This window comes from Podarcis raffonei, chromosome 7 (assembly GCF_027172205.1).
Source record: "Podarcis raffonei isolate rPodRaf1 chromosome 7, rPodRaf1.pri, whole genome shotgun sequence".
Lineage (NCBI taxonomy): Eukaryota > Metazoa > Chordata > Lepidosauria > Squamata > Lacertidae > Podarcis > Podarcis raffonei.
Window position 1 is genome coordinate 41442448 of NC_070608.1, and position 21438 is coordinate 41463885.

General features: G+C 40.1%; 1 protein-coding gene across 27 annotated transcripts in view; it reads right to left on the minus strand.

Moving 5' to 3' along the window:
- The window catches only part of DTNA (dystrobrevin alpha), a 192650-nt gene that overhangs the window by 88878 nt on the left and 82334 nt on the right, over positions 1 to 21438 (minus strand). For 2 of the 27 annotated variants that reach the window (XM_053396242.1, XM_053396239.1), the window contains exon 2: positions 1937 to 1984. The exons of 24 other annotated variants lie outside the window; for them this stretch is intronic. The gene's annotated coding sequence lies outside the window, so the exon portion shown is untranslated. Of the gene's footprint in view, positions 1 to 1936; positions 1985 to 15896; positions 16010 to 21438 lie in introns of those variants that run through there. One more of the 27 variants, XM_053396240.1, reaches the window with a different exon arrangement.

Here is a 21438-nt window from a genome sequence, read left to right on the forward strand (position 1 = left end):
ACCAGCAGGGTAAGTAAAGGTGAAATTCTGGCCCAAACATATGATATTTGTATAATAATAATAATGGGGGAGATTAAATTTTTTTCTCATTGCTCCACAAAATACAAAACTGCCTGAAACAGATCTTCAAATAACTGACTAGTGGGTATAAGAGCTGAAAACAATGCCAATGTACTTAACATCTGGCAACCAATGTGCCCCTTTGATTTCTGATAGTGTATGGGTAGACAAGTTTAAAAAGCCCAGAACACAAATTTTCACGGCCCTCCACCAGGCACCCACTTTAATGCCTATTAGGGGCCAGGCAGTGATGTTTCTCTTCTCTGAGGCCATTTAGCATCCTTCTACCATATTTTAATGTTCTCTAAATTTTATTTAATATTAGTCTCTGCCACACAAACATCAATTAGATGGATTCAGCTTATGTGTGGGTGTTTTAGCTCTTTCTAATTGCTGAATTGATTTTTTTTCCTGGGGATGATATTTACAGTATTTCTATGGTAGGCTAGATTGTTAGTGTGAACTGTGGTTTTTGTGTTTTGATGTGTTTTGATGTTTGTCTAATACTCGTGTAGTGCATTGCCTAGAGACAGTTGCCTAGAGATTTGCAGGAGGCGACTGACAAACTAACATGACAACTAAATAACAAATAAAATGAGCAATTAAAAAACTCCATTCACGTAGCTCTCACTGAAGAGATTAATGAGGTGAAGCCACCAAAAAATTGTTTTTTCTCCATAGTGATTAGTTCTAAGACTGCTCTTTAACACTGTAGACAGAGCCACATATCATAGCTCCAATGTTAATGGAAAACACACATGTCAGTGATTCTATAGTTGTGATCCTTGCTTTGCAGGGAGCTAGACTAGATGATCCTTTGGGTCCCTTCCCACAATTCTGTGAAAACCTGCTTGAGCCAGAAGGTTGGTGGGCTACTACAACAGCTCAGACTGGAAGCCCTGGCTTATATTGAAGCAGAGTGCAAGTCCATTTTCCAATCTTGGAACTTTTCATCCACTCCACTGACACAATTCCTACCTTGTATTGGGGAACAGGGTCCTTGATGAAGATGACAGTGGCTTAGATCATGGATGGCAAAAGCTGCTTCCAGCCTCCCACCAGCCCTTCTCATGCCCCCAACTTCCTGCAAAGGGCCTCCAAATTTCATCTTGTTCTTCCAGTGCAAAGAGGTTGGATGGTGATGTATGGATTCTTGCAGTGACTGTACCAACAGAGCTCACAGTACTAGCATGTTGACCACTTAGGAAACCCATTTTTTTATAGGGAGGGCATATAGTTTCAGAAAGTTAAAAAGTTTAACTTATAAACGGGCACTGTGTATTGAAAGAAAATCTAACCATCAAGTTTCTACTTCTTGTGAAGAAAGCTGGTTTTTAAAAAATTGAGTGATGAATAGAAGCCAAAATTAGTATGTGGCTACTGATGCATAATTTGATATTAATAAAAATGAATGTTGTGCACAGAATTCTGTTGGAACACAAGTTCAAAGCAGAGAAACAAAGTGCTAAATTAATGCAATTTTTAAATCTCTTTCTTCTTCTCACCTACCTATGTGTTTGTTGAGCTAAGTTGTACTTTAAACATTTCATCCTAGAACAGGAGTGGCTGACCCAGTGGGGCAGAGCCATAGCAACAGCCTCTCAGCAGCACAATTGCTGCCATTTACCAGAAGGCATGGGGCTACATCAGACTCAGGGTTGTACAGGTACATCAATAAGAACTGCTGCTGGGGATGGGGGCTATGCTGCAGCTCTGCCTCACACAGCGAGCCACTCCTGCCCTAGAACATTCCATTAAATTAACTGAATAATTCTTCTTTATGCTCATCACATGATACTGGTTTATCTTCTCAACATATTCTACTACAGCAGGTTAATATAAACTCCTTCATTATAAAGCCAACTTCGATACAAACCTATGCTGTTTTTCGCCCCAGAGAAAATCCAGCTTGTTCGGTATCTAGCTGATAAAAAAATACATCACCATAGATCAGACATTTAATTTGCTGTCCATGATTAATATAGAGCTGGAAACTTATTACAGGGAATATGCAAAAATAATTAACCAAGAACATATTTGACATCATTTATTTATTTTCTTACATTTATATCCCTCACAGAACCCAAGAAGGCACATGTGAGGTCTATAGGAGGCCTCCCATAATCTATGCTCACTGGAACTCTCAAGGAGGTCAATAGCAGTGTGACACAATGCTCACTTTGCACATTAACCTTCTAGGTTAAGAGTAACTTGCCTGAAAGAAACCAAAATTTCGGTGCCAGAACTACTATGAGCTCCTCAAAAAGTTTGTGTGAAAACTATTATGCATTAGGGCACCCAGTTTGACCTGCAGATATTGCTGGACTGCTCCTCCCATCACCCACTGGTCACAGTGGTTGGAATGGATGGGGACTGAAGGTCCAACAATATCTGGAGGACCATAGGCTCCCTTCCTTTCTTTGGGCCAAACTACACATTGTGTACTTTGATTTCCTGAGCTATTTTTCTTCTGCTCAGCAGTGCAGTGGGGAATTTGGATTGGGCTTTCAGTACAGGTCTCAAGTAACCCTTTCCCTTCCCTTCCCTTTTCCAAAGCAAGTCACCTCACATTGCTATGAACAGTGGAGTGGAAAACATACATGACACTGCCAGGATGCAAAGAGGTCAAAACAGGCTGGTGGTTAAGTTCTGGAGTAGACAAATAAGGATCCAAGAGGTGGATGAAGTGGTCTGATAGGTCAGTAGTCAGGCCCCTTGCCTCCATATTAACCTGTTCTGATGCAGCTTGAGGCTCATAGAGGAAGCATAAGCAATAAAAAGATGAAGCAGGTTAAGCTAGGTGCAGACAAAGGTCTCCAGTAGGCCCAGCTGGCTGCACTTTGGAAGTTTCTATCTGAGCCAAGAGCTGAGGTCATATGAGGATTTATGTAGGCTGGCAAGGTCAATACTGCAGTTGGCTCAAAATTTCTAAACTGTGGATGGGATGAAAGTATTATTGAGGGCTCATCCTCTAAATCTGAGGAAGTCAGGAGAGGTATGTCTCAGGCCAGGAGGGTCTAGGAAGAGGTGCTGAGGGTATTCTCTTCAAGTGAAGCAGCCTGTATTTTCTTCTCATTTGTGTGTTCCTCAAGGTAGTATGAGGGGGTCGTTTTCCTCTCAGAGTCTTAACAGTAGCTCAGGGGTGGGGGAAGATATTGGCACTTAGGAACTGTGGCTGGAAGAAAGGGTTAACCCTCTCATACACCTACTATGGTCCCAATTCAAATCACCATCCCCCTTGCAGCTAGTTTTAGGAAAAGAAAACTATAAATTGGCAGATCTAATTGCATGTTTCCCACAAAATTATTGGCCCCAAGATTAGGGAGTTTTAGGTTCTCTGCTCTGAGGTGGCCTTGGGCAAAGCTTGCTCCACTAAACTGGAATTTAGCAGTGACCTATATATAGCTCTGGCAGATAAGGCTGGTAAAAATTTTGCATCTTCAGTGCGATAGTAATTATTAATAAAGAAAAAGAAATTAGAATGATGGAAACCTAAATTAAACTGGAGGTTTTTGTGTGGTTTTTTTGGTTACGTTCCTAAATTTCCCCCCAAAATGAACTCAGTTTATTACTTTTACTCTAATTAATTGTTATTCATTATTCAACATTATTCATTATTCATCATTATTTTACAATAACACAAAGGGCAGAATGATGTACAGCATCATTAAACATAAAATTTATTTATACAAGGACACCAAGAAAACATATAGCATATACAGCTCAATAACAGTGCTAATACACAGCTGAAACCAAAACACACTACTAGAGACTGACCCTATTCTTCTCCGATACCCTCACCTGCTAAGGTCACTTGGAAAAATTATTGGTATGGTAGGCAGTACAAAGTGCAGTTGAAAAAGAACATTTCTAATAACCCAAAATTTATTAGTGTGAGGAGATTCTTTTCAGGAGCATTGTATGGGGGAAAGGGGGCAGTCATATTTTTTTCATACAGTTCTCCTGGAAATAATGCTGTGTCTTCACATAATCATTCCCATTGTTTTCTTGGCCCATTTTGAAAGCACACAGTGGCAGTCATATTACGTAGTCACTTGGGGTGGCTTTTACCCATAAAATAATGCTTTGAACTGAAGAAACAAACCCTACCGATTGCTTCTTCCCTCCCATCAAAAGTATGTGTCCTTCATTGGAACACCTGCTTCCTGCTCCTGCTAGTCAGATGAGCCCCCCCCCCCAGCACAACCTCCAGAATTTGGCTGGGCCAAGAAAGCAAATGGAGAATGATACTCTAATTGTGAAAGTCTATGAAAAGAAACTCAGTATTAATCTCCGCCCCCCATGTGAAGTATACATTTCTCTAGTGTGGCAAAACAATCACATTGTGGGAACACATGCAATGGTAACTTCCCAGGTGGTGTTCAAGCATATACTTAATTGTTTGTGTGTGAGAGAGAAAACACAATTTATAACAACGGCCCACAAAATGCAGTAGCAATGACAACCACACAGGTCTCTCTCTTCAGTGGCATAATACTTTGCAATGTGTTACTTGAAGTTGGCAAAGGCATATCCTCTGGAGTGTTTTAAAAGGGGATTATTAGACCATTTGCTGGCGTCTGCGCATTGCCTCCAGGACTTGAGGCAGTATCAGTTGCTGGGGAATGCAAATTGGGAGAGTGTTGTTGTACTCATGTCCTGCTTGTGGGCTTCCCACAGGCATCTGGTTGGTCACAGTGAGAACACAATGCTAGACTCAATGGATCTTTGGTCTAACCCAGATGGGTTCTCCCTGTGTTATAATGTGTATTGTACTGTGATGCAGACTACCGTGCATATAGAAATATGGTGGAACTGAATGCCCCACAGAGTGGTGGGGCAGCAGCCCTCATGTGACCTTCTGACAGCTGAGCTGCTTCTGCTATCTGGGAAGGAGAGGGGAGGAGGCAGTTGGTGCAGTGATAATGCACCAGTATAACAGAAGGATTGACTCTGCCTTTGAATCTGCACCACTGACTTCCCCTCCCCCTCCTGATAAGCAATAGTGACTCAGCTGTTGGGAGGTCAGGTGAGTGCTGCCACCAGCATACGGCCCACTACTGATTAAATGCACATCTAAAGCCTTCCTTTCTTGCTCAGTATTGTTGGCAACAGGCTAGAAAAGATTAAGGGGAATATGTATTCCTATAAATCCTGCTCTCTCGGGATGATAGGTATTTCTAAAACAAATCCATAGCTGACATGAGCTTATATAGCCCCAATATTGTCACATTATTTTACACCACCTGAGAATCTGTCTGGAAACCTCACAGTCATCTGAAGCTGTTTTAATGGCCATTGAACACACACGTCTCTCATTCCAAGCATCTTCTCCCCTCCCCTCCTTCCTTGATCTTTCCCCCTCTTTTCTGTACTTTCTGTTTCTCTCTCATGTTGCCCCTTTCAACTGCTTTATTCTTCCAGCCACACCTAGTTGTGCTGTGACAAATCATACTGCTTTCTGATGTCTTTCACTTCACAATTTGCTTTGTAGGTAAAGAACAAAGGAGCAAAATGGTGAACTCAGCTGGGCTCTAGACACCGTGCCCTGATCACTTCTTTCATTGCTCAATGTGCCCCGCAGGCTGCAAACTAAAACTGACCAAAGAGGTAGTGAACTTGCAGTTCACAGGTGCTGCGAACAAACTGTTCAACACACCGCTGAAAGATACCAGCAAGAAGATATGCAGCAGTCTCAGCAGTGAGCAACATCACTGGAAGAAGTCTAGAAAAAGGCAGCCATCTGAACAAACATCAGGTAGTAGTTTTCTTGGTCAGATTTACTAGTTATTTATTTAGAAAACCGGTTACCTTTTTCCATAAAGAGCACCAAGATGGCGTACACTAGATACAAAACCATTATAAGCAATACAAACACAAAAGAGTAATATTACGCAACCACAGAAGCAATGCTATACTCATGGACAGCAGTAAGCAGCACTGCCTGTGAAGTTTTGCAGGAAAAGGGCACACCCTGTGTGGTGTAGTGGTCAGTGTCTTGGACTAGGACCTAAGAGGCCAGAGTTCAAATCCTCACTTGGCCATGAACCACAAAACCACTGTGTGGCTTTGGACAAGTTGCCAACTCTCAGCTTAATCTACCTCATGGGGTTGTTGTGACTTCATTGGTGGATACGTGAGATATAAATGCAATGATAAAATAAATAATTATAAATAATCAGAGGTGTTGATTAGATTTCCACGCTGGAAGTGTTTGAGCAGCATTGTACAAATAGGGATCATTTTCTGGACCATGTAAAAGAGCTCTGAAATGCACCTGACTGCTCTGAACATTATTGTATATGGGAATAAAAAATGGTAACTGGAGAAACCATCAGCGTAGCTTCTACTCTCTTTAGTCACCCACATTTTGAATTCTCTCCGCTGATGGAGACAGTTGTCAAAAATTGCTGTGGCCTCCAAAACCTCCAGATTCTGGCAGAAGTGATCTCAACGTCCTAGGGGGAAATTAATTCTGCTGTTGTAAGCTGCAGCTGAGCACAGGGCACTTCTTGCCTTTTCCCCTTCACTTTCTGTAGCATCAATGTGATGTTGTCAGAGAAACAGCTGCAGGGAAACATTTCTACTGCAGTGGAGCACATCACTGGAAGTGTTCTACCTCCCGTATGCAAATCACAGGAAATTTGAAGAGGAATGTGGACAAGAATGGGAGATCCTGACACCAACCATTTGCATGGTCTTGATTCTAGTTGCATGCAGCTTCCTTTGACAGGAGAAGATGTTTACACAGCTCAATTTAATTGTCAGCTTTTAAGCACTGAAGACCGTCCCCTCCCCCAATTCTCACTGAGAAGCTTGAAATATGCCATTCTGGTGACAAGGCAATCCTTTTTCCCTTACATGTTACTTCCCACCCTTCTTCTTTCATAAAAGGCTGGATCTAGACACATCAGAAAAGTGTTTCAGGAAAGCGCATTGTAAACCTCAAAGGCAAATCATGTTGGCAAAAGACAGGGCTCCACCTGGTGTCACAGTGTTATAACACACATAAAGCACTTTTTCTTTACCAATGTAGCTGAGTCCAAAGTCTCCACTATAGAGCTTTTAGGTTTCCTGAAAGTTTTAACATAACCCTCAACTCAAAACACATGTAATTTGCAAGAAGATACTCTCATGGCTTAAATCCCAGCCAAGGCAAGGAATATTCCGGGGGGGGGGGAAGGATCAGTCCCTTAGCCAATTAAAATAAATCCATCCTGGCTACAATATAGACTGATCAGCTGAAGCAAAGTGTGGTCCTCTGCCTCAGTGGGAATTCCCAACTGACTTTTAGACAGGAAATGGAACTTGATATCTGAAACCTCACAAATCATGAGGAATATACCTAAATGGCTTGCTCTTGCAAAATCCCTCTTTTTTTTTTTGCTGGTCAAAGGAAGCCCCTTCTTTTTGTGTACAGTTCTCTAATAACACAGCAGAAAGATACTGTATTGCACATGACCATATTTAAAGCACCCACATGCAGAACCTCTTACAGTGCAACTGGCATGGAAGTTCTTGTTTCTTAACTGTCAGAATGACACTTAAGGAAGAATACATTTTGAGACTGTCAATGCAAAATGAGACATGTCCAATGCAAATATCCAGAGTTGCGGCCCAGGCTCTCAATTGCAGTTAATTAACAGAAGTACCTCTTCTGACACTGTTCCTTTCCTCTCTGTCCTAAAAAAATCAGGCTGCAGTGGTGTTGTAGGTTCGTATGTGTGTAATGTTACACAGATGCCAAAATGCATGCTCATTTCAACAGGGTATTGTTTGTTTTTTGTCTGATACAGTACTACAAACATACCTGCCTGGATTAAAGTAACCCTGAAATTAAGACAACATGCTTATATATAGGAACAATGTGTTTTGTTATTATCTCATGTGCCATATCTAAAGAGCGGTACTTAAGAGAACTTTCCCTAGGAGTATTATCAGCAAGGGAAGAATGTCACCCAGACTTTGTTGTTGTTTAGTCGTGTCCGACTCTTCGTGACTCCATGGACCAGAGCACGCCAGGCACTCCTGTCTTCCACTGCCTCCCGCAGTTTGGTCAGACTCATGAGTCACCCAGACTACACCTATTAATTTTATCTAGTGTCACTGGGTGGTACTCAGAGAAGACCCACTGAAATGAATGAACCTAACCTTTATAAGAAGACCAAAATCATTACTGGAATTTTCCATCATTGGTCAAGTTTTGAAAAACCTCATGCAATCATACAGGAGCAATGCCTGAATATAAGTCTTGTAGATTTTCAGCAGAAATGTTTTCCAAAATCTCCGTTCATCCTCCTACAACAGCTGTGGTGCAATCACTCTGGGGAGAATTCATGCATCATTATGTCAGCTCATTTTTATATATCTTTAGTCACGTCTGATAACTCAGGATTGGAAATTACAGGCTGTTTTACAAAGAGAGGAAATTAACTGAATGGCCTTGATGTAGTCATTTGGGTTACTCATTCCAATAAATGTTATCTGTCTCTTAGCTCTGCTGAATTCTGAAGACAAACAGTATTAATAAATGTACAAAATGGAAAGAAAAAAACTTGATATGGAGTATATTATCTCTTTGAATTGGGACCAATGGCTATATTAATGTAGCAAACAAATCCTTGAGTTAACAAAAATGAAAGTGGGGAAAATCTACTGCTATCAGCAGTCAATTGTGGGTTTGCATTTGATGAAATTGCTTAAGGTAGATTTTTCAAACTCACTCACTCCTGCAATCAAGGAGTTTTGCAACAGCACAAGAATTTTACCATTCCTAGGTTGATTGGTAATTTTTAAAATTTATTAGTCACCTAATACCAGCAAGTCACTAGGTGACAAGCAACAGATGTAAAACATACAGAAGCTTAGAACAACCAAAAGACCAACTTTTTAGAAACTTTTAAATGTAAAATGGTATAAGCTTTCACAGGTGAAAACCTACTTGATCAGATGATGAGTTGGAACTTCAAACTGAACAAAGTTTGATAAACTCTGCTTACAGCTGACCGAGAGGAGCCACTCTAAGACTAAAGTTCTAGACTCAAGGAAAGTGTTCCTCCACCTTCCAATCCATGCTTGAAACCAGCTGAAAACTCTTTGAAAAGAAATCAATTTAAGGTTATAATTAAAAGGCTGAGGCCCTGGGGAAATATGTTCTTCAGGAGATAGCCTCAGATGATTGCTTCTTGGTATGAGAACTCTTATATCAGTGAAAGCTAATAGTTCAGCTAGTGGTTACAACATTTCCAAGGACTGTTAACCATGGTATTCTTCACAGGCAAGACATGCTATATTTGATTCCAAGTACAGTGGTAGCTCTGGTTAAAAACTTAATTCGTTCTGGAGGTCGTTCTTAACCTGAAACTGTTCTTAACCTGAAGCACCACTTTAGCTAATGGGGCCTCCTGCTGCTGCTGTGCCGCCAGAGCCCGATTTCTGTTCTCATCCTGAAGCAAAGTTCTTAACCCGAGGTACTATTTTTGGGTTAGCGGAGTCTGTAACCTGAAGCGTATGTAACCTGAGGCGTATGTAACCTGAGGTATCACTGTATGTAAATTTTGCGTCTGTTTTAAAACCACCTTCCTGGTCTTTTTTTGTTGTATGACTAAGATTTTGCCCTTTTTTCCATAATGGTAAAATTTCAAAGTCCTATTTCCAAGTCTTCAAATCATATTTTAAAGATTGGGAACATGCTGCAGGCTCATTTGCATTGCCCTTCCTCCCCTCTTGCAAAACCTTCCCTTTTATCATTTGTGATAACTATAATTTGACATTAACATCTGAATCAGGTTAACTATGGTTAGGGACAATCAGGTTGTTGTTGAGACGTTTAGTTGTGTCTGATTCTTCGTGACCCCATGGGCCAGAGCACACCAGGCACTCCTGTCTTCCACTGCCTCTGCAGCTTGGTCAAACTCATGTTCGTAGCTTCGGGAACACTGTCCAACCATCTCGTCCTCTGTCGTCCCCTTCTCCTTGTGCCCTCCATCTTTCCCAACATCAGGGTTTTTCTAGGGAGTCTTCTCTTCTCATGAGGTGGCCAAAGTATTGGAGCCTCAGCTTCAGCTTCAAGCTTCAGCTGGAGCTGGGACAATCAGGTATTGCCTCCTAATCATGACTGAAGCCTTAGTTTGAAGCTGTTTAGTGAGCCATAGTTTTGAGGCAATCCTGGTTTGCTCCAATGCAACCCAAACACATTTACAAAATTATGGTCATTGCAAATTAAGAAAAAGGGGTGGGGGATTACAATGGAAGAGTGGAGGATGGAGTGTTCCAACTATGGCATGTTCCAATCACTACTCCCTAAACCTTCTGTGTGTTGGGGGCTGAATGTCGTAATAATCAGCCCTTTCTACTTGTATACATTCCCTGCCTGATTTAGAATCCTAATACTCCAAGGTTCTGAGTTTCGCCCATCACATGTGGAGATGGTGATGGCGTTGCAATGGATTGCGGGGAGCGCAGTGTTGCCTCTCCCTCATGCAAATCTGGCTTTTGTCTGGAATGTACCCTGTAATTTTTGAAGAGCCTATGCTTTTTAATTGGCTCAGGTACTCCGGATTATGTACACATGGTAGAAAGTTAGTGCGCATCCATTTCAGATGCTACTGAGTATAACACAAATTAATGTGGCAATGTGTCTGCTATATATTTGATGTGTAAGTGTCCACTACCTTCTCTATTTGAATGAGCCACATGCAATTTTGTCCTCCACCACTAAGGCTGCAATCCTAACCCCATGACCCTCCTGGGAACGAACTCCACTAAATTCAGCAAGAGGAAGAAGAAGAGTTTGGATTTGATATCCCGCCTTTCACTCCCCTTCAGGAGCCTCAAAGCGGCTAACATTCTCCTTTCCCTTCCTCCCCCGCAACAAACACTCAGTGAGGTGAGTGGGGCTGAGAGACTTCAAAGAAGTGTGACTGGCCCAAGGTCACCCAGCAGCTGCATGTGGAGGAGCGGAGACGCGAACCCGGTTCCCCAGATTACGAGACTACAGTTCTTAACCACTACACCACACTGGCTCTCACTTTGAACTAGATATGGTTAGGATTGCATTGTAAATGTTACTGTTTCTCTCCCTTTAACATAATGCAAATGCGTCTTGAAAACAAAGCAGGGACAAGTTCTGAGCATCTGTCATAGTGATAGCAATCCTTCTAATTTGGGAACAGAATATCTCAATCATCAGTTTCATTTTCTAAATTGATCTTCCCTTTGAAATGCTAAGGAAGGAAGATATCCCAGAGTAAAGTAATACACCAAAGTTATCCCCCCCCTCAATCCCACTTTCAAAATATTAGACGTTAACCCATTTCCTAGGTAACTAGCATCTATGGCGTCACACACCATCACACTTTGAACATACTCAGGCAAAATATATAATTTTGTCTCCATAAATTGACAGAATGTTGTATTTTTTACAATTACTCCAGAAATAGTTTTCTATGAGCATGGCTCAGTCAATATAAAAACAGCATATGAATAATTGATGCTCTTTTTTTAGTTGCTTTGATCTCTCACAGTAGACATTTCTAGGGGAAAACTTTGATGACGTAGAGAAGTTTTTGGCAAAGCGGGTAAGGGAGAAAGCAGGAGTCATCTCAGCAAACGCATGCTTTGAAGTCGACATTTGCAAAGATAATAGGTTTTATCCAAGGTTGTACAAGTGGAAGACAGCTCAACACAACTGATTTTTCCTTTCCTTTCCTCGTTCTGCATCCCCCTGTACCCCACCAAGCTTTTCCAGAGGGCACCTACTAAATATTATTGGCAGTGTCTTACTGGGCTGAAGTGGGAGGGGAATAGCACTCAAAATTAGTAACCTTGAGAGAGCAATGCAAGATTCCTTGGCCTGTTTTCCAGCAATTCCACCATCCCTCTGCAGCCCTGTAAGACACAGCCCATAGTGTTCGGTAGTATAAGCTGTTCAGTGGGTATGGGGGGCAATAGAGGAGATGGAAAAGAGTTGTACAATGGATCCAGCTCAGTCTGAATACAGGGGTGAGGAGGACCCTTGCAGGAGATATATTGGTGGTATGTAAAGGCTGAAGCACTCCCAATCCACATGCCCTCCCTTCTACATTACAATGGAATCACAGGGTTTGAAATGCCTTATTTCACCCTGTGTCCAATAACTTTAATAGTTGTCCCAGATATAATATATATAAAACTGCACAATGAAGATATAGTGGGAACAATATTAAATAACCCCCCCCCCCGGAATGTTTTTACTGCTACTGTTGGAGGCTTCCTGCTTTTTATTTTTATTGCTGGTCATCTCCTCTGTTGTCTCTAAATTAATTTTTGTTTTATTGCTGTAAGAAAGCTTTGAAAGGCTATTTTGGCCAAAAAAAGAAGCTTATTGATTTAACATAGGAGAGTTGGTGGTTGAGTACCATCAGAATATAAATGAAACTGGTGACCCACTAACATGATGGTAGATTCTACATATTCATAGAATCTCTACAGACACAGAAGTGTGGAAGTTTCCAGGTTAGAATATTAAAATACCAAAACGTCATGACAAAAACTTGTGAGCTTTCAATATTTATCATCTTCTTCTTCATCATCATCCATGTTATTTTAATTAATTACCCACCATTCACTCTAAGGTCCCAGGGTGGGTTGTAACAATTTAAAATAAAGTTTAAAACAGTTTTAAAACCTGCAGTTAAAAAATACAATCACAAAAAGGGAGGTTCCTGAAAGTGTACATGTCACATTTCAAAGGCGAGGGTATAGAGGTACGAAAATGAAGTTGTCAGTTGCACCTCTGTGGGGAGGGACTTCCACAACTTAAGGGTTGCCTCAGATAATGCTCCCTCTCAGACATAGCTGTCAACTTTCAGATTTGAAAATAAGGGATCAGCAGCTTCGAAAATAAGGGATCAGCAGCCTCACCTGTCCCGGGGACAGTCTACGGGATATCTAACAATCCGGAATAGCAGCAGGAAGCAGCGGGAAACGGCGCTGGAGTAAGGGAATTTACCGCAAAAAAAAAAAGGGAAGGTTGACAGCTATGCTCTCAGACCTCTACCACCCAAGCTTCAAGAGGGCCCTTTCTGCCAAATGCAGTGTCCGAGAGGGTCTGCAAGCGAGGAGGCAGCTTTTCATATATTGGGGGCATAAGTCGTTTAGGGCAATAAACTCTAATGTGAGTGCCTTGAATTAGGTCTGGCAACCAATGTAGGTTTTTAGAGCAGGGGTTATATTTTATCTAAATGGAACCCTGGTACAAAGATCAAGTCATTTTTGTTAAAAAGAGACTGGGAAAAGGAACTCCTATCAACTTAAGGAATTTTGATGGCGGTTAAGCCTACAGATATAAGAAAAGTTAAGCTTCCTGAGATGCAGATTCTAGATCCTGAATGAATATCAAAGACAAAAATGCCTGTCTTCACTTATTTTAATTGGGGAACATCACAGCATTATTTTATACAAGCAGCTCTCACTTCTGCCCCTGAAGAGGGTGGGAAAAACAGCATTTCCCAACCTTGGATCTCCAGATGTTGTCCGAGTATGACTCTCATACTCCCCACCTGCAAGGCCAACTGTCCGGATGGTAGAACTAGCAGCAGAACAATATCTGAGGACTCAAGGTTGGGAAGGTCTGCTCTATGAAGCAGTCAGGTAGAATAGACGAGTTTATGAATTTAGTCTATGGCTGAGAGTTGTTGAGACACAGAATGTTAGGGTGTTCAGAGGAAGAAAAATGGAAAGCACTAATGCAATAGGTGGATAATGAAGCTTAATTATATTGGAATGGATGGAAGATTTGGCTTAATTATCTGTGATTGATGGCGACACCATGATCACTGAAAAGCCATTCAACTTTCCACCTTGATATGGGGAGAACTTAAGAGCATGACAATTCTCTTCTGTAGCTGCTTCCACTCTAGTTTTGGCAATATGGAGGTTTATCTATGTGAATACACATATACAGCTATATAATGGAAGCAAAAGCCGCTGTTCAACAATAACTGTTAGTGAGGTCCATTTCCTTGGATTGGGTTTACCCTGCAGTATTTTAACATGAAAGTTATGTCCCTGACTCTTTCAAGGAAAGTAAGGGTTTATCCACACTTACATTTTGCCCTGCTCTTTCCAGGCAGAAATCCCCGCTTTTAACATTTTGTGTCTGAGCTTTTGTTGTTGTTGCCTCAAGCTTTCCCCATGAAAACCCACTCTTTAAAGCTCAGTTGGAGCAAACATCCATCCATGGAAAATTGAAATTGGTGTTTGCTACAATTTGGCTTTAAAGAGCAGGTTTCTGCAGGGAAAATTGGGGCAACCCACCCCCACAAACACTTGGACATGCAGCATTAAAGCGCAGACCTCTGCCTCGAAAGGGTGAGGCAAAAGTAAGTGTGGATAAGCCCAAAGTCTGCAAAAAGTCTCTTCATTGCACTTGAACAATAGATCTGATTAAACTATTTAATCCAATGTCATTAGCATTTTATACCTGCCTAACCTCAGATGAATGGGTTAATAATGAAAACATCTTACTTTATAATTTGCTGTGCTTTTCTTTATATCTTTGTTCCGCAGCAGCACAATTAGAACGGATGCTCAATGCAGTTTAGGTTTATTTGTTTTAAGTCGGACAAAAACATACAATAAGGAGCAGCTAATACATATAGGAGAATCTATTCCTAATACTAAAATCCTGATAAATATATATGCTCAGGGATAATCCAGATGACTTTCAGCACATTAATCTTAACAGATTTTGCATGCTTTTTTAGATCCAAGGCAAAAGTAGTCATTACCCTAACAAGCAAATCATGTACATTTTGAGATAGACCAAAAATAATATTCTTGCCCCAATAAAGGAAGAAACTTTCCCCAAGAAACATCTGCCCTAATAGGCAATAAAACAAATAATGTCTCAAATAGTCAGCTGTTTCAGAACTACATATACAAATCTTACAGATACATCATAAAGTACCTGTTCACATCTTCCCTTGAGAACTGCAGATCATATTGAATTTAATTCAAGAAGGGCAAGGCTACAAAACATATACAGACTTGGAATTAACCCCTTCTGAATACAATTAGAAACTCCTGAGCAAACATGACTAGTGGTTGTGCTGTACCTGTATTGAGTAATTGCTAGTGATGTCAGAAAGCACTCTAACGCACGCTGGTACTTAAATTTCGCAAGCCAAGGGGGAAATCCTGGGACTTGCTCTCCAGGGACTGGTCTTTTCTGAATGTAACTATCTCTTAATCATGTTTTGATTATGACTGTCCAAGAACTGGAAAAATAATCTGTTGAAAACTCATAGTAGGACTATCTGCCTAATCCTTTCCAGCCAAGTTGTACTAAACCAACTGCTCTAAGAAACAATTTTCTGCAAGTATACCATCACCACTAAACAATATTTTAAATCCAATAATTAAACAAGTGACTGTCTGTATGTCAATTATAATGTATGTATAAAACAACATTTTTTATAAAAAAAACCTCTTTGCAAAACCAAGATTGAATTCATATTGATAAACTCCTGCAAAGGTTAAAAGTGAAGCACTCATTTCGACCAGTAACATGGCAGCTGTTTTGAACCACTATTCAATAAGTTAGAATTGCAAAGAGTGTGAAGTACCTAGAAAACCTAGCAGAATCTATAATAAAAGAAACCTGTTGCTTTATGTGATTCAGATTTTAAGAATCACTTAAAACTGGAACATCTGTCTTCATTTTCTGAAGCTTACAAACTTTATGAAATCAACAAATAAATACATCTGCAAAACACAAGAACCAAAATAGAGTCCTGTATTTTCACTAGGAAGAAGTAAAATGATAAGACAAAAATGATCAGTGTTTAGCTTACCTGAGTCTATTGTTTAAAACAGCAACACAGCACTAATTCTGCTCTTTGGAGCTGGACCATTTGCCCATAAACATTTATAAGCAAGGAACTCCAAAGTAACCTTTAACTTTAGTGATCATTCTCTCTCTTGTGCTCAGAGCAGAGCAATCTAATACACCTTATCATGTGGTGTGTTGCTATAGCAACAGTGAATCCAGCTGCTGCAATACAAAAGACTGACAAAAACTTGTTTTCTCCCCTTCCGCCCACCTAGTTAGAGTCAGGGTGCTTTCCTTATGGTTGCATAGCCTATCTGATCTCCATTTACTTCCAGTACCTACTGATCTGGATTAATGTAGGCAGCAGAATGTAAAAAAAGTAAAACGGGCATTCAAGTGCTTTTAGTCAATACAGTTAAATGACATCTTATCATATAAAATTGCCACTCATTGCCTAAAATCACTTAGCTACAAGGAATCCAAAGATTAGAAAGGGAAACAAACTATACCCTAAGACAGAATTCTCTGTATGTTCACTCTTGTCCCAGAATTAGCTACAAAACAGCCCTCTAGATGATGATCACATCAAACAGTACAGTGGTAGATCAAATATAAACAACCATAGTAGCCAAGATGGCTACTCTATATTGTAACTACTAGAAGTTATAATACAAGATTCTTTAAAAACAAACACATAATGAGGTTTTTTAAAGCAACTGTATAGTCAAATGAAATGGTTTTTATGTTGTATAGCCAACAGAAAAACCAACAGTGAAAAACAATTACAGAGCTCATGTCACATTATTTGCAAAGAATTGGGATATGGGTGACCAGAAATAATCCAATTATGATCTGCCTTTGGTAAAGTAATACAAGATTCTTCCATAGCAACCTTAGCCCCTTCACTGTCCTCCATTTGCCCCAGCTGCTGGGAAGTGGTAGTCCAAAACATCTGGAGGGCAATGGTTGTTCCCCCCTCAGGGGTTGCCAACATTTTGGGGCCTGTGGGCACATTTGCGAACAGATGAGAACCACACATATACTGCAAACAAGCACACAACACAACCTATTATAGTAACTACAAGAGGATGTTTCTCTCAAAGTCTAATTTCAGTGAGGCAAGGGGACACTGTGGGCACCAGGGGAGGCCTCTGCAGGGTCTTGTGCACCCGGGGGGGGCTACATTCCATAAAGCAGCCTCCTCTTTTATGGAAAATCCATAACGTAACATATAATTGGGCATGAGCCCCCCACACTAAGAAAATAGTTAGGTGGCACAAATTCAATGTAAAAAAACAGAATTAATTGTCAGTGATTATTGTCAGGGCTGAATTCCTGAAATATTATTCAGTTTTCAGACTGCTCATCTTCCATATTTGGTTCCTATACTGAAGACACAAAAATGATGAGTCTGGGGGAGAAAATGAGACCTCCCCTTGTGTGAGCCACTGGACTTGCTGAATTAGCATGTGTGGCAAGGGATACCTGCAAAACACTTTGCAATCAGTGCTCATATTCTGCAACAGATGGCTCACCAATTTTAACAGCGCAGCTATAATTTCTTGGACAAAATAATCACTTTCTGATCCAAACAACTCAAATATGTACTTAACATTTCCATATCTACCTTTAACAACAATACACAATTGCAAGATGTATACAACTAATAGAATAAAGAACCTCCCAAAATAACAAAGTTTCCTCAGACCAAGAAAAAGTTGTACTGCAATCCATGTCTATCGTACAGAGTTCAGTATGGCTTACTCCCAAGTAAGTGGGTATTAGACTGCAGCCTACATGAATTCTGGCTCTCTTGTGAAAAGCCTATTCACAAATCCTTTGATTAAGACTGTCAGTGGACTTATACACACAAGTTGCAAGCAAAGTACATTTCCCAAGGAAGTCACATGATTAATTTTATTGCCTTTCATGTCTACATTTAATGAGGTCAAGAAAACAGAAAATGCAAATATAAAAATATTTTTAAAGCCTAGGAGAATATGAAAAGAAGGTCACCTGTGTCAACAGCAAAAAAAAAGCGTACAGATATTTTGCATAGCAGTATTTCTTGTTGTTTTGCAAAACAAAGCATGGGGGTGCAGAATCAGACTTGTGTTTTGCAAATACTCAGTACAACACAAAACTTCCATATTCTGCAAATTAGGGTGCAGGGTGGCTATTCAAGGTAGAAGCAAAGCTCCAAATGTAGCACCTGCTAACTCTCTACAGATGGTCTGATAAGGAAAAGATGAATAGAGCTACTGCTTGAATAATTTATGCCTGTTCTAGTATGCAAGGAGTAAAAACTGACTTAGGTGTCTTTCATGGGTAGTTTGGCAGGCCTTTCCCTTATCGAGACAGTATTTTAGTAAACCAAAATAGTAAGTATGTTGATCTAAATAATTCAACCTAATTCACTTCAGCCGTATTCAAGATGAACATAATTTCCCCATCTTAAGGTAGAAGCATTCCTTGTTTATTTGTATTTTAAAAAAGAATGCATGTCATTAACGTATCCTTAAAACAGTGAAGTTAAACTATATACAGTAACAATCTTAGAAAGGGTATTTGTTTCTTATGCAACGTTATTTGATGATTTTGTGATACAAAACACAGCAAGATTAAGAAAACAGAGTTTTGTCTGCTGGCTGTCAGAATGTGACTCAATGGGCGTTTTATTCCTAATGATTAATTCTTAGCAACTTTGGAGCATGCATATCCTTTCACCAATAGATGTTGATCCAACAAAAGCTAGCAGCTTTTCTGGATCTAGAACCAACAAGCAAAATGTATCAAAATTAGCATTGCACTGTGTTATAAAATGATGAACTGGCTTTGCAGTTAGCAATCTCTAATTAGAATGGAAATTTTGCTGCGGTGAGGTTATGCAAGAATACCTTGTAAGGCCACAGGGCAACTGGAATCCCAAAGTGATTAAAATATGGTGATCATTCCCTTATTTACATAACAAAGGGAAAATAAAAAGATGCTTTTCTAGGCTGCATTAACAGAAGTATAGGGTCCAGATCAAAGGATGTAATGGTACTGCTCTATTCTGTCTTTGTCAGACCACACCTGGAGTACTGTGTCCAGTTCTGAGTGTCACAGTTTAAGAAGAACGTTGACAGGCCAGAATGTGTGCAGAGGAGGGTGACTAAGATGATCTAGCTTTATGAGGAATGGTTCAGGGAGTTGGGTATGTTTCTGCAGAAAATGGAGGGCTCTGAGGCAGAGGAGTAACCCATAAGGGATAAGGTTTAGTGGTGACATGACCTAAATAAAGATTTTATAGTTTTATGAAGACTATAAATGTGTGTGTTTGCCAAAATCTCCACCCTTTTTTTTATTTGCCAGAAAATATAATCATCAATAAAAAACCTTATTGATAAATATTTACATATTTATGCATTTAAATATAGCTTATTATTATTAGTGCCTAGGGTAATTCATATATAAATCTGTCAACCGTATTACCCAGATAAAAAGTCACATAAGAGAAATGTAAAGCCCGCTATTAATCTTTTCCTGTGTAGCTTAAAATACATTAGAAACATATTTCATAGTCCCAAATGCAAATGTGACAACAACTACATTGGATATGCTTCCCGTATACAATAATTATCCATTCCTTATTGGCATACTGCAGTGCTTATGGTGCCAAGTTAGATTAATCTGATTTCTGAAGACGTTCAATATTTTCCATTAGTTTTATTATGCTTTATATCAAAAAAGGCTTCAGTACACACACACACACACACACACACACACACACACACACACACACACACTGTAGCATGAAATGACCTCTAATCCTGAAATAAAATATTGGAATGTAACCAACATTTTAGCAAGCATTTTAACATAAATCTGAAGGGCCTGCCTCGTTCTATTATTAACACCACTCGACAGAATTGGTAATGCAGAGTGTAGGTGGCCAAAGATGACTCTGAATGTCCAGTTTAAGTACCAAGCACCACTTGAGCCTCCCACCTAGGGTCCCCTGTTGGGCAATAGCTTGACCCGATGTGTGATGATTCACACTATGTGATGAGTGATTCTGGTTATAAAGTGAGCTCTGCACTTCTTTTTTAAATGGAACTAGCAAAAGCAACTGGATTTTCTAAGGCAAAGCCCAATAGCACTACAGTGGTACCTCAGGTTAAGTACTTAATTTGTTCCGGAGGTCCATTCTTAACCTGAAACTGTTCTTAACCTGAAGCACCACTTTAGCTAATGGGGCCTCCTGCTGCTGCTGCGCTGCCGGAGCACAATTTCTGTTCTCATCCTGAAGCAAAGTTCTTAACTTGAAGCACTATTTCTGGGTTAGCGGAGTCTGTAACCTGAAGCGCATGTAACCTGAATCGAATGTAACCCAAGGTAACACTGTAATTTTAAAATGATATGTGATTAATTACTCTTTCCTTGTAATGCTGCTTTCTCAATGTTTTCCTTTTCTTTTCTTTCCTTTTCTTTTTTTCTTTTCAGCACAGATACCCCCACATAGGTGCCTTTCCAGATATTTTATACTCCTGGGTAGAATATATTCCTCTGTGCAGCCTTTCCATTAAGGTAATTAACTTGAAACAGGCAGAAAAAGTTTATATTAAGAAAATATAAGTCATTAATTAGCTGTCCAAAAATCCCCTGCTTTATAAAACTGGAATTATTGAAATGCAGCGGATCCTCTCCTCATAAATATCTTTTGGTAATATGCATTTTAAATCATTCAATAAAAGTAAAATCTATTTTTGTACAATGCCAAAAGGAGAGACATAATGAAATATATGAGCCACTACTGGTCAATGATTAAAATGTGCTCTCATTACTGTGCCCTTCTGCTATTAGCATGAGAAATGAGAATAAGATGGTGATGGGGGCATCATGATGAATATAATAATCTTGCAAAAAGATTTGTGAGAAGTCTAACGATGGAGACTATGGATAATTATAGGGGGTGCAATCCTGCTAAAGCTAAGAATGCTTATATCCTGCCCATTTCAATGGCAAGGTTAATCACATATTTGACAATGCCTTCCATTCAGTAGGGCTTATATTTGCTTAACTTCGGTTGGCTTGTGCCCAGTATAGAGGGAAGTAAAATACCCCACAACTCTTTTGGGGGTTTCCATTTCTCTCTGTCCTTCTCTCTCTCTCTCTCTCTCTCTCTCTCTCTCACACACACACACACACACACACACACACACATCTTCTTCTTCTTCTTTGGCGATCACTCGTAGCCAAGTAAGATTGTCTTCCATAAACACGGTTTTAACAATGAATCTGTAAGTGACTGTGGAGGCCAATTCTGGATCCACACGTCCTTCCACAGTGGGGACATTGGTTTCTGGGTGGGAGTTGATCACGGTGTGGATTTGCCAAGCGTGCCTTCCTCCTAGCCCGTTTCTCCCTTGCGTCCTGAGTTCGAGTGTCTTCAAAGCTCATGACACCTTTGGTAAAGGCTGCTCTCCAACTGGAGCACTCGCAGTCCAGTGTTTCCCAGTTGTCAGTGTATATACTACATTTTTAAAGATTTGCCTTGAGACAGTCTTTAAACCTCTTTTGTT